At 33.6% G+C, this 15,377-nt stretch overlaps 1 long non-coding RNA gene across 2 annotated transcripts in view; it reads right to left on the bottom strand.

Moving 5' to 3' along the window:
- Positions 1 to 15,377, bottom strand: part of LOC150108664 (uncharacterized) — a 245,673-nt gene that overhangs the window by 194,315 nt on the left and 35,981 nt on the right. The window contains exon 2 of one of the 2 annotated variants that reach the window (XR_016550677.1): positions 6,193 to 6,428. The exons of the other annotated variant lie outside the window; for it this stretch is intronic. This is a non-coding gene — a long non-coding RNA (uncharacterized LOC150108664). Of the gene's footprint in view, positions 1 to 6,192; positions 6,429 to 15,377 lie in introns of those variants that run through there. 2 annotated transcript variants of the gene reach the window in all.

The following is a 15,377-nucleotide window of genomic DNA, read 5'->3' as shown; positions in this document are numbered from 1 at the left end:
GTCTTTCACTACTGTCTTATTATATTTCTTTCATCTCAGATCTCGAGTTTCCTTCAGGAATGTCAGGCATTCCGCAGTATCTCATCGGGAAAATAGTGGGCTGTGGACTGCAACCGGCAAAAGGTTGTTCTCCCACGGCGAAAAAAAAAGAAAATCTTCCGAGCGAAGTTGCTTCGGGTAATTTACATTGCCTTTTCTCCTCTGCTTTGGCTCGCCGAAAATGCCTGAACGACTGCCGCCTCCAATGACCGTAATTGCCGCCAACTCTCTTATGGACTCCGAATCTGTTCCCTCTCTCTGGCGATGACTGGAAGCCTTTCCTTCTTCGGCAACGTCTGGAAGCCCTCTCTCTGGCCTGGAAGTCCTCTCTCTCTCTCTCTCTCTCTCTCTAGCGACGTCTCGAACCGGGAAGCCCCCTATGTTTGGCTCTGTCCCTTTTTATTATGCCTTCTCTGAGACCTCGCACGTAGTTTGTAACCCCCAAAGAACTCGGCATGACTCTTTCATCTTCTTTCAAGTTCGGCCCGCTTTCTGTTCTCCTCCGCTTTCTTTTTCTTGTAAGTTGCCGGCCATCGGAAAGTTGTTTGAACCTTTCTGACTGACTTCTTTACGTGTAGAGCTTGCAAGCCTTTCACATACACACAAAATTTCATAAACAACCTTTCTTATGCCGCTATGTAGATCTATTACATAAAGTTCCTGCGGCAAAACTTGCCTTGTTTTTTAACACTCTGATATATTCTTATTAAAGGAGTATATACAGTTAACTTCCAAAGGGTTATTTACAAAAATATCTAGTACAAAATATACAGAGACAAACAAGTTATTTTTACAACATTCTCATGGGACTTGACCTAAGTAAAAAATCGATGTAATGTGCTTTGATATTTTTAAGCTACATCAAGTTTTTACAACATCTATCCCAATGTTTATTTCGCCTTATATTTTGTTCACTTTTTTATATAAAATATTTGCATCTTGGAAGAGATAGAATATCAAAAATAGTAATTAACAATCAATGCGACTAAGACACAACGTCCTTTACACCGGAGACTGTTCAAGTATGCTGCTTGGCACCATGCATTCTGTGGAGTAAAGCGTGCAACTGCAACATTACTGTACTCAGTCTAACCACACACTTGGCCGTGGACACCAGCTTATTTATTTCTCCTTTATTTCTTCCTACTTATTTCTCCCTTGTATATATATATAAAACTTGTTATGTGAGAGATGGTCATCTTCCCTTCTTTTTCACGAGTAATTCAGGGACCAGCTACCATAAAAAAAAGTGTCCGTAGACCGAGGCAACTATCGTAAAAATGAGATGAGCGCATTAGATCGCCATGTAAGGAATCTTATTTAGCTACCTCATAGCTATAACGAGTCCAGAGATCCCTTCATAGAACTAAAGCGTGTGTGTGTGAAGAACAGCTGAGATGAATCAGTTCAATGACCTCTCCTCCTCTTAATATTAAATAACTTATTTGCATGAAGAGATTCTAGATAACTAAAACTAACTGTAAGAATCATTCTGTTCAGTGTCTACGTTTATTAATAAAGACTGATGTTTCGGAAACTTCACTTCTTAACGCATTGCGTGAAGCAAAAACCGTAGAACGAATAGTAAAACAAAAACAAACGCCTTTCTGAAGCCTAGGGTTCCGTAGATAATAGTGCTCAGCAACATTTAAAATTATAATAAAAATAATGTGGTAAACGAAACAAAAAAATAATAAAACAGAAAACTGCACTATCATGATTATAAGAATTTGACGGGAAGTTAAACGTGCCACATTTTTCTGGTGCGGGAGCACTTGCACGCGAAAGCAAAACTGAAAGGAAAAAGAACGTTTGACGACACATACAAGTTCCGCCTTCTATCTGCTGCCGTAAATGGAGTCATCGACTGAAAACTCGGGAAGGAAGGGGAGACGCACTCACAGAGGAGCATCCGTTTTTGTTGTAGTCATAATAGACCTCGAGCTGAAAGGAAATGACCTACATGTTTAGTGATCTTTGTTCGGCTAAAGAAAGGTAGGGAGGGAGCGTATGTTTATGGTCACGAGCTAGCTGTTAGTCCTTAATAAGTGACTTGTGATAAAAGAAAGCTCGATGAACATAAAACATTTCGGGGGGAAATGTAAAGTTTAGCATATCTCATTAATAGTTGACATGTTTAATGAACAGTTATTTGTGTTCGATTTTTGTTGAATTTTTATCATTATTAATGATCATTTAGCAGCATTAGAACAGTGATTCAGAGCAGGTATTCTTCAGAGAAGTGAGTTTTGGGGAGGAGAGATTAAAATACTACAGTAATGCATTATTTAGTATTAATATTAAATCAGACGCAAAGACGACAAAACATGAACAAAATCCTCAAGAACCAAATACCATCGATGATCTCAGGCATTCATTCACAGTAAAGGCATTATTTAGTAAAAGAAATTCATTCACTAAATAAATAAAATATAACAGCGCTTTTTTTTACTTAGTGAAACCACAGTTCAACTCTCCAGATGGACTTCCATTTTGTAGTACATTTAATTAGCAATTATTATTATATGTATGTCATAACAAATAATTATTTGTAGTATGTTGAATTTATTATTATGCCCTCTTGGTTTTCGAGTGGATAGCGTCTCTGTTGTCCAACCGTAGGTTCGAATTGTACTGTGAGCATTGATGTCTGTAATTATCTTTAGTTGGGAGATGAATTTCATCACCTGGTGTGAGACCGCCCCGTTTTTTTTGGATGCCTGAAGTGGTTTGAAATTTGAAAAAAAAAAGTGCCATGTATTGTCCCTAGAGCATTGTTTCCGGAATGTGTAAAAAAATACAAATATTTAACAAAATAATAAAAAATACATGACATGAGAAACCTTTATCTGGTCTCTTTCGACTAAAGGTGAGTTAACCGGTCTCACACGGAAGTGGAGGTTTTTTTCTCGGTAAGTCTGGTTTTTCATCCCTGAAAATAGGCAAACCGTCACGTGAACACATACGGCTACAGTCATAAATATACATAGGGCAAGGAAGGCAACGGGAAACCACCTTGCTCATAATCAGCTGCAACCCTCTCAGGATTAGGATTAGGAATAAAAAATAGCAAAAAATTATCAGAGTACTAATGTGGTATAGATTTACAACATTTCGTGAATGAGAATCACAAGAAAGAATGTAATTAGTAATTATGCAAATAAAAAAGTCTACACATTTACATAAATGTGTAAAAAAAACTGTCTAAAATCAGCAGATGTTATATGTTATCTGCAGATACATTATACTGTATTATAATTTAATCGTCACAATTTCAAAACTCAAAAAAGTCGCTGTAAAGAAATAACTGATGCTTTTTTTCTTTTTAAATTACAATAACATTTTTACCTTTCCATCTCTAGACTGACTTCGTTTATAATCTAAAGGGCAACATGAAGGACCATATACGTACTGTCGCCGATGTTGCTCCCTAGAGTTTATTTTTGGGCAACACAAACATTGCGCTAAGTAATTTATTTTGGAAATCAAATAAACCGAAGTGTTTACATTAGGAATTCTGAAACATTTCCAGTAGACCACCACACTGAAAATAACTTTGTGCATTTTTTCAACTCGAAAACTTCGAAGAAAAATCCATATGTGAACTACCATTAAAATCAAGTTATCTGAAATCTTCTCTACCATTCCTCTTTCTCGGTCAGTACAATTCTCAATCGTCAGTTCTGAAAGTAATATTATTTTACTATTGATGAGGTAAAAATTTTATATTCTTACTTGATGCAAGATATTATTGTTAGACTATATTCGTGTGATACAGTAAATGCTTGTTTGTTCGGTTCTCATCGAATTCTAGGGAAGCCTAAGAACAAAACTTTTGGACCATTGAGAGACCATCGGTTATCATATTATCACAGAATCTGAAGAAAATTAATAATAAGAATTAGGCATAGGATAAAATCTCTCTCTCTCTCTCTCTCTCTCTCTCTCTCTCTCTCTCTCTCTCGTGTGTGTGTGTGTGTGTGTTAGAAAGAGATAGAAGCGTCTAAAAGTGGTAATATTAATTTCAATCACGATTTCAATGAACCGTATTTTTAAAACCATCAATTTATTTTTTATTTTATTTTTTACGGAACGCAACATAGAACTTATCTAACACAATATCAAAGACAACGGCGGAACTAAAAACTGTTGTTCTTCATTAAAATATTTTCTTAACACTCTTTCTAATTTACTTATATATATATATATATTTTTTTTTTTTTTTCTAAAATTAGAACTCAGGCGCTTTTGGAACTTGTGACGAAACTAAATTAGAAAAAGTGTTATCACTTAACACGTTTTCTAATTTAGTTTCGTCTTAAGTTTCTGAGCGAAATGAACGCAGTTAAATTTGCTAGTCTGAGTGCTTTAGGTCGAAATTTTTAATGTCCAGGATGCCTGCCTAAGAGATAAAAATAAGTTTAATTTCTCATACATAGGAAATGTTTAAATGAAGGTCAGTTAATCAAAATTGATACGATCTGAAAAAGGAACTAGTTACTTCGGATAACGAAATCGTTTCAAGAAGCACTTTATTTTTTACGTTTTTTAGAAAACACTTTCTAAAAAACGTAATTTGATCAGTTTTGAGAATAGTTAAGGGTTTCAGTATTTTACGATTTCTCTACATGCTTTTCTAAAGTTGACAATTCAGTATTTTGAACAGTGGATTCATAAAGAAAAAGGTGCTAAGAGATTTACTAAAACATAATTTTTGCTTATGAATTATTTACACGAAAACATGAGGATGGACCTCCCGCGATGAGGACTGGAGTGTCCATATGATTAATAATAATAATAATAATAATAATAATAATAATAATAATAATAATAATTACTTAAATTAAGGGGATATTAAACCCCACATAGTTTTAAAACCGAATAAGAAACTCAAAGATTGGAATCAGAGAGTTTCTGAACTTCCTCCACCTTTGCAACGAGTTGCCCGGTATTGTACTATGTACTAGGATCACTTGCATTGGCTAACGCTAGTGTCGCCGATACTTTATAGTTTACTATATTCGGCAAGAAACTCTCTGATTCCAATCTTTGAGTTTCTTATTCGGTTTTAAAACTATGTGGGATTTAATATCCCCTTAATTTAAGTAATGTTTTCATTGCCGAAATGAAGCTTATTAGCTCTTTATACTTAAATTTATACTTAAATAATAATAATAATAATAATAATAATGTGCTTATGTTTCATAATATGTTCTCTCGTGTAGTGGCACCATTCATTGTTAAAAAATGGAATTTGAAGACAATTTTATTTTACCTAAAATGGTCCAATCGAAGTTATAAACTTTAGTATGTATTATTATTATTATTATTATTATTATTATTAGTCCTAAATATGAAATCTCATTAAAGACTAAATACGGAATCTCAATGAATTGTTTGTTAGTAAAAATTGTACAATTATAGTGGAAAAAATACTATTCTCATTCCCAAACGTTTTTCAAAATTATAATAACGGGTGGGGGATATCATTCATTAACCAGTCTGGAACTTAAAGCTAGTTGAATAACAAAAATTGCCGTCTTTCAATATATTCATTATAATCAAATAAAGATAGGCTTAGCAGGATCTGAATGATTGTTTATGTACAGTTGGATAGTTTCGGGTTGAATTTTCGATCGTTGAGATATTTTCCGCTTTTTTTTTTTTTTTGAAAGACCTATTATGAAATATATGAGAAATTACATTATTCAAAAAGTTCTAGCGAGTGGTGGCACCTTTGTAAAAATTAGACGAGTATGTCGAAAGCTAACAGCATGTTTATTAAAGGTTGACCTATTTGTGGTTTATGTACTCTAGATACACATATACTTTTGTTTTGCCTTATTTTGCCACTATGAATGGCCTTATTGAAATCAACTGGAATGACTAGACAATTTTAAATAGATCTAGGTTCTAAAATAATAAATTTCATCCAGCCACTGTGAAATTGCTAATATAAGTATGATTTTTTACCCAATTCTGCCTATACAAATGAATCGCTCACAATCCAAACTGAAATATGTGGACTTCTTGTGTACATCGAAAATCCCGAAAAACATTGCATTCCATCTAGTCAACTAGATTGGAGTTATTTCGAAATATGTAAATACAACATGTTCTAATCATTTATGCATAATTGGAAATCGGGTACGATTGGAAAAATAACATTGAAATAACTGGAAAAACATTTAGAAAGATTTTAGCCGTCCTGGTTGGTCGAATGGTTAGTTTACCTGCTCTCCAACCAACAAGCTTCACTTCCACCTTGCATATGAATGTTTGTGACTGTCTTTAGATGGGAGATGAATTTCATCGTCGGGTGTGAGACTACTGCCGCTTATCGGAGGCCTGAAATAGCTTCAAAAGTCCAAGTTTGGTCGCTTCACGGACTATGTAAAAAAAAATTAAAATACAAAAAATATAATTAATAAAAAAGTAAAAAATAATCCTTAGCCCATTCAACCATAAGAATATACTAAATTTCACAAAAAACCTTTCGTGGGTGAAAATAATATTTAAAAAAATACAAAATGTCAATAAAGATCCAGACAACGTCCCAAAACGAATAAAATAGCTGGTTTACTGCTCTGAAACATCACGAAAGGATGACATTGACTTCGACACTTTGACTGTACATTCATTCATTCATCACAATCGTAAATATTTGACTTACAGAACATGGACATTTTTAGTGCAAAGTATAATGAAATAACATAAAGGAAATACAAACATGGCATTTTCGCCTCCTTTAATTGGAAACACCTGCGGTTCAAATCCGGTCTAGGACATCACTCGTTCGTACAGTGGCGCACTCAGGATTTAATCTTGGAGGGGTACGAGCACTCGTGATTTAATCTTGGGGGGGGGGACAGAGTTGAGTAGACGATTTGAGAATACACACTACGCATTGCCTACGACCTATGACTGAGCATCTGCAGTGATCGCCAATACATGATACCCGTGATCCCTGGCCCGGCTCGGGCAAACAAAGTGTCGCCCGAGCACTACTTCGTTTGCCCTGCGTTCACAACGGCCGTGATTCCCGAGAGCCAGAGGATATTCCCACCTTGGAAAAGGTGGATATTCCCAGAGGATATTCCAAGAGGATATTCCCACCTCGGAAAACTGAGGATATACTACTAATGAATTAGCGGTCACTGTGTGACCGCTAATTCATTAGTAGTATAGAAATAGAAGACACGACACAACATAAATTTAAAAAAAAAAAAATTTAATTAGGAAAAGATTTTTGGAAAAGTTTCTAGTCTTTTTCCCCTTTTTCTTTTTTTTGGGGAGGAGGCAGGGGCCCCCTCCCTGGGTGCGCCAATGCGTTCGTATATGAAGGTAGCGATATTTTCCCCCAGAAATTCTTTCGCTTCCTCAAAACAGACAAACCGACTGAAAATCATATTCATTTAGCTTCATAAATTAGTTGCTTTGATATAATTATAAATAACACAATGCTGTGAAAGTGCCTCATAATCCAGTTCATTATAGTTTAACAGTAGTAAAATCATCAAAGTGACGCTGCAATTGATAGAACAAAGAAAAGTTCGACATAACTGTCTCGGGAGGTCGCGCGCAAGCACACACACATGAATATAATAAGTGTTTCTAGCAATGGAAAATACTGGAAATGACCAAATGGTGAACACTAAATTAGTATAAAGCTTGACAGAGGCGAAATTTTCGGACGCCGTTAAAATAGCTCTATTTCTAGCCTGCTGTCCGCTTCCTCCTTAGACTCTGCATGTAACTTGCTGACTACGTCTATGCTGATGTCCACTTTTCACCTAGCACGCAGCGTTAGGTGTAAACTAACCTGAATATTTCGAAAAACTAAGGAGGGGCATGTATCTTAGGCTGGTTGTAGAATGTCATTAAAATTCGAAATTACTATTTATTCCGAGGAAATACTGGCATCTAACAGGACACATACCTTCAGAAGCTACAATAAGGAGTGGCTGGAGGGAGTAGTACGCAATCACAGGGTTGGGTTAGGTAAAATAAGTGGAAGTTGAATTACCTCAAAACCTATATATGCAATGGCCTAGTTCTTAAATATACTGGTGTGTAGTCTGGCATTGGCACTTCGAAACAGTATTGTCATCTGATCAACTGCGCAACTTAACTGTTCAGTAGAGTTTTACACCTAGATCTGAATATCAATTACTGTCTGCCTTATTATTCATTCTCGCTATTATTTGTGAATTTATCACTTTTTTAAAAAAACATGGTTGGTTTATAACGAGTAAATTCATTCCAGGGTGCTTACGTTACTGCGAGTGTGATATTTAGAAACTGGAAACATATAACCGACATTTATTGATAGTAACTTGTTGAATAATGATCTATAAACGACAGAAAGCATTCGATTTCATGATAGACTGCTCACGAAAAAAAAAAAAAAAAATCTCGTTTGGTAGAGGCTTCACAATGGTATACTAAGCAAGAACATCTCTGTGTTAGATCTAGGTTCTATCCTATTAAGGGTATGAGATTTTTTGTTCTTGTTGTCTTTATCAAGTCTCAGCCAAAGATTACAGGTCCCCCCCGTTGGGAAATAAGTTCTTTCCTCTTTATAGCGAAACTAGACTGAGTATATTTATACACTATAGACATAACACTATCGTGCCTCGTAGCTTTATAATGTTTCATTTCGTCTGCAGTCACTGGAAGAAATTACTTTGTTGAGGATTTTTCAAACAATAAAGCTTTATTTTTTTTTTTCAGTCGAAAATAATCTCGTCTATTGATTGTTTTCGACCAAAAAAAAAAAGTACAAGAAGTGCGATAATAATAGTGAACACAATACAGAGGAGCTCAGAACATTTATGAATGCAAAAAAAAAAAAAAAAAAATCATGATCTTAAGATTATCATTTAAATAAAAAGTGCTGCTTGATTTCACTCATTTGTTATCTAGAATTGAAAAAGTTATGATCTAGATAATTAATTGTCCTTGAGGCTGTGTTTTAGAGTCTGTGAGTCTGATAACTCTATATCGCTGTCCATTTTTGAGATTTCAATGTAGTTTCAAAATATTGAAAATTATATATTTTAGAAAAAGATGTCACATTTTAAGACATCGCATTAAAATTAAGATTTTTTAACGAGGTATAGATATAGACACATTACCAGAATCAATTAAAAAAAACAATCAGAATTTTTAAATTACAACTTTAGGCTGTTAATTGAACAATAAAAACATTATTTAAAAGAATATTAAACGATAAATGTTTTAGTAGCAAAATGTTCAAATCTAGCTCAGAAAATTAAACGTATAAATTTTGCAGTAATACTCCTCAACAGAATTTTTACATTTTTCTTTCTTTCTTTCTTTCCTTTTTCTTCCTGTGTGTGTGCTTTCCTTGTTCTTCTTTCTTTCTGTCTTTTGTTTTCTTTTTCTTCCTTTCTTTCTTTGTGTCGCTTTTCTCCTTTTTTATTTGTCTTTCTTTCATTCTTTTCCACCCCCGTAGCAATACAGCCTTTATTGGGTAGTAGGCTATGCATTATATTAATTTTACAAACCGTAAAAACATTGATTTTCCAGCTATTATTGACATTATATATTGGACAATGATATAGTAATTATTTGATTAAGTTATGACAGACTCAAGACTTAGGATATCATTACAGAATTTCAAAACTTATATCTTGATGTCCAAAGAATCGGTAGCTGGCTTTCATAAACAAGATCGATAAGGTTTTTTTTTTTTTTTAATGCGTCCTGGTTGGTTCAATAAGAATTAGAAATTGACCAGTGCAGGTATATTCACCAGGGGTAATTGCCGCAGGGTATCAGATAATTTTGTTCATCGGCTCTACATGCATGTAGTTAACATGAAATTTAAGTCGTTTACTAACCTTGAAGAGAATGCAACTAAGTACCACTCACATCTGGTTGACGCACTTCTATGCTAATGATAAAATCATGTTTCAGAAAGTGACCATTTTCCATAACTGTCCATTTCAGTAAACCATCCCTGAATGCATAAAATATTATACGGAAAGAAATTTATACTTTAAGAGAATTGCCTTAAGGATATGAATACTGAAATAAAAAAAATAAAAATAAAAAACTAGGGGTCATCAACCTATGAAAATAAAACTACGAAGAAAAACAGGAAAGAAATGTACTCATTTGGAAACACTAATACGCCACAAAGACGCATTAGTGTACGAGCAATACAACCCAATGACAATCCCATTACACTCAACCTATGATAACAATATGCCAGCGGAAATGTAATGCTTCTGTTGTTTTTGGTAAAGCACTTATTGTGACATTGCAAAGTCCGCAACCACCCTGTGATCATTTTTCTCTCTTTTTTTGCTTCTTGTCAAGAGTATACCAGAACATTTTTCAGCTTGATAAATGACTAAAAGGTCAATGCGACCTTCATTCGCTAACCCGTATCTTTCATCAACAACTATAGTTAAATTTATAACAAGTTGATACACGAACCAATTCTGCTCCAGTTGCTATGATTCCCCACGGGTTTTGTTATGGAAACTTTGCGAAAAAATTGGCGCGAAGCCACTCTCCTTCTGAGAAAGCAAAAATAAACATCTGCCATTGCCTGACCTCCTTGACATACTGCTTATGTAGATTGGCCAAATAGCTGGTATGTAGCCAGCTGAGGATAGCGAACGGAACGGAAGGGATAGAGGGGGGGGGGGAATCCTATTAATTCTTGGGAGGTGATGTCGAGAACTCTAAATTACATTCTTAAAGCAGTAAATGACAATCATTCTAGGAAAAAGTACTTTCCCGTAAAAATAATCAATCATCATTCAGTTAGATTCCACATGTTGATTTATAAATAAAACAATAAAATGCAAATCCAAAAATGTGTTCATAATTACTACAACACGCATAGATATTTATTTATAAATTTGTATTCAAATAAGTATTCATTCTAGGAAAAAGTACTTTCCCGTAAAAATAATCAATCATCATTCAGTTAGATTCCACATGTTGATTTATAAATAAAACAATAAAATGCAAATCCAAAAATGTGTTCATAATTACTACAACACGCATAGATATTTATTTATAAATTTGTATTCAAATAAGTATTCATTTCTAGAATATTTAAATCTAATACATACTATTAACGAAGTTGAGTATGCCTATCAAAACAAAACTTGGACTTCAGAAGTTCGCGCATGCCTGATAGTGTTTACTGCACAATGTTATGCTCACGTATCATTAACTCGCTTGACACGTGGCACTCCCTACGTCATTAATCTTATAACCATAGTAACCATTTGCACTCGGATATTTAAATTGTTGTTAATCGACAGCAGATTCTGCATAATTAAAACAGTATAAGTTACCTGAAGCAAGTGAAGCTAGAATTGTGTCAAAACCGTTTTGCATCCATGAATATAAATTCATGCAGCAATATAGAAATCACTATAAAAATAATTTTGAGATTAAATAACCTGCACATTAGTGTGAGTTTTCTTCATTTACATTCTTAGAGTTAAACCATTATTAAACAATCGTTTGTTCAATAAAAAAAACAGTCCGATTAGAACTAAAATTGCTTTTTATTGTATCGAAACGTTTTGCCAAATTTAGCGCCTAAATTTATCCACTGAGACAAAAATCGGGATGGCTTGACACATTTTTGTACGGATTCCAAATATCGAATTTCAGTAAACGCCATCCAGCCAGAACCGAAGAATAACTTCCGTATTTAAGAAAGAATAAGACGAATCTAACAGGTTCTTAAGCATTTAGTGAAAACTCATCTAAAAAGAGTCCATTTTTGTCCTTTAGATTGTCGAACAAATTCCTGCTGTTCTGGATTGAGAGTATATCTCCAACATTACATATTACCGTAAGGTGACATCTCAATGGTGAGTGCTTGTGTATCAATATTCTAAAATATTTTCAGGTCGGCTACATCAACCAGAATGTTACTGTAGTAATATTCTGGTTGATGTAGCCGTGTTGTTTATTACTGTAGCAAACACTCTCGGTATATTCTCACGTGTTCATGAGTTCGTTTACCCCCTTTTACCGGTAAACTCATTTGCTGGATGAGAATGACGAAATTCATGCGTTAAAAACAAGTACAAAAGAAGATAAACTGATATAATATAATGAAAACAACAGTTTTTAGCGATTATGAAAGTACTTCCCAAAGATTGACATAGTTTTTTATATTTTTATATCATCTTTATCTTTTGCTATCATTTCACTATTTTTATTTCATTTATTTTTGCTATATTCCCCCATATAGTTCTAAAATTTTAGTATTTACTGATCAAACTTTAGATAAATTTCGATGTAAACACGAATGCTGAACAAGGGATTTTTTTTTTTTTTTTGTTGTTGTTGTTGTTGTTGTCGACGAAGGCAGCGAAGTCTGACGTCACAATGAGTATTATACATATTCATAAAGTGTTCAGGGACAATGGTGTAACACAGAAAAATAAATTGCGTTGTTGATATATACGCATATCAACAACACACTTTTTCTCATTTTCAGTATGATTTCCTAGCCTTAGAATAATAAATCGGTCAAGCCGTCTAAATTTGTGATTTTTTTAACTTGATCTTGATCGAATAGAGCCTTTTCATTAGCTAATCATAAAAGCAAATACATTTTTAAATGATCTAAGATTGATATATTGAAATGGAATTGATATGTTGAACTCTGAAAAAATTAAAACGGATTCTAATCACTGCCATCTAAACATATCTCAGTTATAATTATAATTTGTATGTTCTAGAATAAAAATAAAACTGTTATTAATCACTGTATAATAGAAATGTTATATCACAAACATCGACACTCACTACTCGAATTTGAATCTACAATCTATTTGATGGGACAGCGGATACGCTAACCACTGCGCCAACCGGGCCGGCAATTAAGTTCATTTCAATTACACCACAATAATTTGATATTGATTTAAACAGCATGTTCTTCTTACTAACAATTTACAACCGACTTATATATAGCAATGCACACTTATCTCTGTTTCATTCAACTGCCTTTTATTATTGAACACTTTTGACATATCTTACACTATGCAACAAAACTTATTTCGTACAGCATGCCACGTTAAAATAATAAAAAATCAATCTCAGATGGATGATATCCGGCGAATAATTTCGGCAAGCAAATGATGAACAAACCCGAAGAGTAAAACTGGGAAATAAAAAAAAAATAATAAATAAATAAAAAAATTTTTAAATAAAACTTTTCACTCCATAAACATGAATACACACACACACACGAATAAACATAAGTCCGTACAGTTTTCATGCGACAAATGACTATGCGATATTACACAACTAGAGATAACGACAGAAATTATCCGCTATAATGAAATAGCGTTTTCGATGCAACCGAAGAATAACATTATTTCATTGACTCTGCATAATGGAAAAAAAATAATAATAAAAACTGACTTAAAAATCTAAATCGGGTTTTACTGTACAAATCATCTTACTCTGAGGAAAGTGAATGAGTGCTACTGAGCAAAAGCATCAAACCTGAGCAATAACATTCTCTAATGTCTGAAGACTAAGAATTCGAAAATCATGTCGTCTTACCTTTTGTAAAATTTTTAAGTACCTATTTATTTATTAAGTTTATTTATTTATTTATTTATTTATTTTTGCATGGCATTTGGACTACTTTCAGATGTCAAATTACGCGAATATTTCTATAATGTACAAAGTACTAATTGTACTCTCTGAATGGATGGAATTTAATAAAAGTTGGAATTTAGATGATTTGGTGCATCACATCAGATTCCTGTGCTTGGACTAACATTTACCTTCAGTCTCTCTCCTGGCATAGACACATCATATTAATAGCTTCCTGAGCATCAAAAAAACTCTTAACTCTAAACAACAAATCCCAAAATCCTCCCATCCTTAGAATGATGCTCACATGTTTGGGGTGATGCACCTAAAACTTTCCTAAAAATTCTTGATGCTGTCCAAAAGAGAGCAATTCAACTTATAGACGATTCCTCTCTTACAGATTCAATCCAACCTTTATTCAGAGACGCAATGCTTCGGCTCTGTGTCTATTCTACAGGTACTTCAATGGTCATTGCTCCACTGAACTAGCAACCATCATTTCTTCACTTTCTGTTGCACATGTTAATGTTAATATAAAAATAATAGCTGCCCAGAGTCCCTTTTCAGTGTAACTGTAAAAACTTAACCTGCTTCTTCTCCTTGTACTCGTTTATTACATCTGTCTCTATCCTCTGTAACAGCCTTCCTCATGAAGTATTCCCACACAACCAGAATCTGAAACTCTTAAACAATTAATAATAAATTTCTATCTCAATCATTACTTCTCCTACAGACGACGCTAATGTGTTTATAGGTACTTTGACCACTCGTGTATGGGATCAATCCAAATTTGACTTAAACTGGAATATTTTAGCTCAAAATTAGGCAACGATTCCGAAGGATACAAAATATAAGCTATTTCATGAATGACAATAGAGGAACTGTTTCAAAAGCAGCTTTAGATTCATCTGTTATTGCAATAAATTACCCACCGTCTTTTAAGGTTTTGGTGGAAGAGGGAACTGACTAGAAGCTTATATAAGGTTCAGTAAGAAAAAATTAATATTAACGCTCATTTAAAATTGAGTTTAATGAAAATGGCTTTATATTAAAACAATTATATTGTACTATAATAATATGCAAATAGCAATCAGAAAGAATTTATTGTGATGCATGCAAAGAATCAATGTCGGACCTACTTGAAATTCTATTTTCCTGTAATGTATGCATGTGCCGTGGAGCAAGTAAACCTCGTTCATCATGTGAAATAACTTTTATCACAGATAATATGAATTTGATTCATAAAACAGTCTTTGTCATATTTTCATTTATGTTAATAAATAATCAGGAATCAAATGTATTTTATAGTATTTGCCACGAAGCATTATTTCTGAGATTAGATATAAAGAACCCTATATCACAAAACAATTATGAATGTACGGGTCTCATTTTCATGAACGCATGCGTCCCAAAGAAGTTCGGAATATATACCTATGGTCACCAAACACGGATATAAATTAAGCTTTTTTGTGACTGCCTTGGATCATTTGCCTACTTGTTTGTATATTACTAGTATACTTAATAACTTTATTGGCATTTTCTACAAGGTAATCTGATAATTCAATACAAATAAATCAAATTATTTTACCAAGTAAATTGCAAGATTTTTGTTTTGGATATACAGAAAAACTACCATCCTATTGCAATAAAAATTAATTAATATTATTCGACATCCTGATGTCGAATAATATTAATTAACTATTATATCAAAATAATATAATTAA

This window comes from Typopeltis vanoorti, chromosome 3, assembly GCF_054136105.1.
Source record: "Typopeltis vanoorti isolate ZY-2024b chromosome 3, IOZ_Tvanoo_1.0, whole genome shotgun sequence".
Classification (NCBI taxonomy): Eukaryota; Metazoa; Arthropoda; class Arachnida; order Uropygi; family Thelyphonidae; genus Typopeltis; species Typopeltis vanoorti.
The sequence above is the reverse complement of the archived record's forward strand: the minus strand, read 5'-3'. Positions and strand labels throughout refer to the sequence as shown.